This window comes from Schistocerca americana, chromosome 2, assembly GCF_021461395.2.
Source record: "Schistocerca americana isolate TAMUIC-IGC-003095 chromosome 2, iqSchAmer2.1, whole genome shotgun sequence".
In the NCBI taxonomy this organism is placed as follows: Eukaryota; Metazoa; Arthropoda; class Insecta; order Orthoptera; family Acrididae; genus Schistocerca; species Schistocerca americana.
The window spans coordinates 178,891,778-178,893,734 of NC_060120.1; positions in this window are offsets into that span (position 1 = coordinate 178,891,778).

The window sequence follows — 1,957 nt, forward strand, 5'->3', positions numbered from 1 at the left end:
AAGAGTCCTTCGGAATCGTAAAACACTGTAGCCATAACTTTTCCAGCAGAAGGTGCGGTTTTGAATTTTTTTTCTTGGTAAATTTGCATGATGCAATTCATTGATTGCCTCTTCGTCTCTGGTGAAAAATGATGGAACCATATTTCATCACCTGTCACAATTCTCCCAAGAAATTAATCTCTGCCATTTTCGTACTGTCCCAAAAGTTCGCTGCATACCGTTTTCCTTGTTTCTTTGTGAGCCACTGTCAACATCCTGGGAACCCACCTGGCATAAAACTTTTTTAACGCCAACACTTTCAGTATTCTGCAAACCCTTCCTGCCCCTATCCCAACATAGCGTGACAATTCTTTCACTGTGATGCGTCTGTCAGCAGTCACCATTTCGTTAACTCTCTGTACATTGTCTGGAGTGTGTGCAGTACGAGGCCTGCCGCTGCGAGGACAATCCTCAATATTACAGTGTCAGCTTTCATCACGCAACCTGCTTGCCCACCGACTAACTGTACTGAGATCGACAGCAGGGTTCCATACACCTTTCTCAGCCTCTTGTGGATGTTTCCCGCTGTCTCGTTTTCACAGCACAGGAATTCTATGACAGTACCTACGTTTCTTCTGACGAACATGAAGTGTAGCAGCCATCTTGAAGAGATGCTGTGACGGCGCCACTCACGGGAACAGGTTGAACTAAGTTTGAAAACAAGCGGGAAGGATGTATCTACACAATGTAAAACTTTCACACATGCAGAAAGAAAACTGTATTTTTAGAAAAATTGTGTGCATTTCTTTTGGAGTGACCCTCGTATATGCAACGTGGCGCGACTCCGATGCGGTGTATAAGCACCGACATTCAAGCAAGGGATCAGAGTGACATTCGTGTCTATCCGAAGTGTGCGCGGTAAATGCGGAAACGTGAACTATGGCGAGGTTATTACCAAATGCGTCCAAACAGCACCAGCGTTCTGTTATTCTTTTTCTTGGCAGCAGAAAGACAAACACCGGTAGACATCGGTCGGAGAATGAAGAATGTGTACAGAGCGTCATGTCTGTCGAAACTGACTGTTGTGAAATGGTGCGCCAGCTTCAGTGATGGTCGTGATTCGACCAGACGCCGGTCGACCTGGGAAGCCAGCCTCATCCATTAGGCAGAACAAGTTACGCCAACTCAAGTGGGAGGCACTCGAACCAGCGTCCTATAGACCTGATCTCTCCCCAAGCAATTATCACGCCTTAGATCCCTTAAACTTCCGATAGGCGCGCCTTCTAGTCGAACAAGGGTGGTCGTGCGTATCTCACAGATACCACTTGTTGTTCTTGTTGTTGTGGTCTTCAGTCCTGAGACTGGTTTGATGCAGCTCTCCACGCTACTCTATCCTGTGCAAGCTTCTTCATCTCCCAGTACCTACTGCAACCTACATTCTTCTGAATCTGCTTAGTGTATTCATCTCTTGGTCTCCCTCTACGATTTTTACCCTCCAAGCTGCCCTCCAATGCTAAATTTGTGATCTCTTGATACCTCAGAACATGTCCTACCAACCGATACCTTCTTCTTGTCAAGTTGTGCCACAAACTCCTCTTCTCCCCAATTTTATTCAGTACCTCCTCATTAGTTATCTGATATACCCATCTAATCTTCAGCATTCTTCAGTAGCACCACATTTCGAAAGCTTCTATTCTCTTCTCGTCCAAACTAGTTATCGTCCATGTTTCACTTCTGTACATGGCTACACTCCATACAAATACTTCCAGAAACGACTTCCTGACACTTAAACCTATACTCGATGTTAACAAATTTCTCTTCTTCAGAAACGCTTTCCCTGCCATTGCCGGTCTACATTTATTATCCTCTCTACTTCGACCATCATCAGATAATTTACTCCCTAAATAGCAAAACTCCTTTACTACTTTAAGTGTCTCATTTCCTAATCTAATTCTCTCAGCATCACCCCACTTATTTC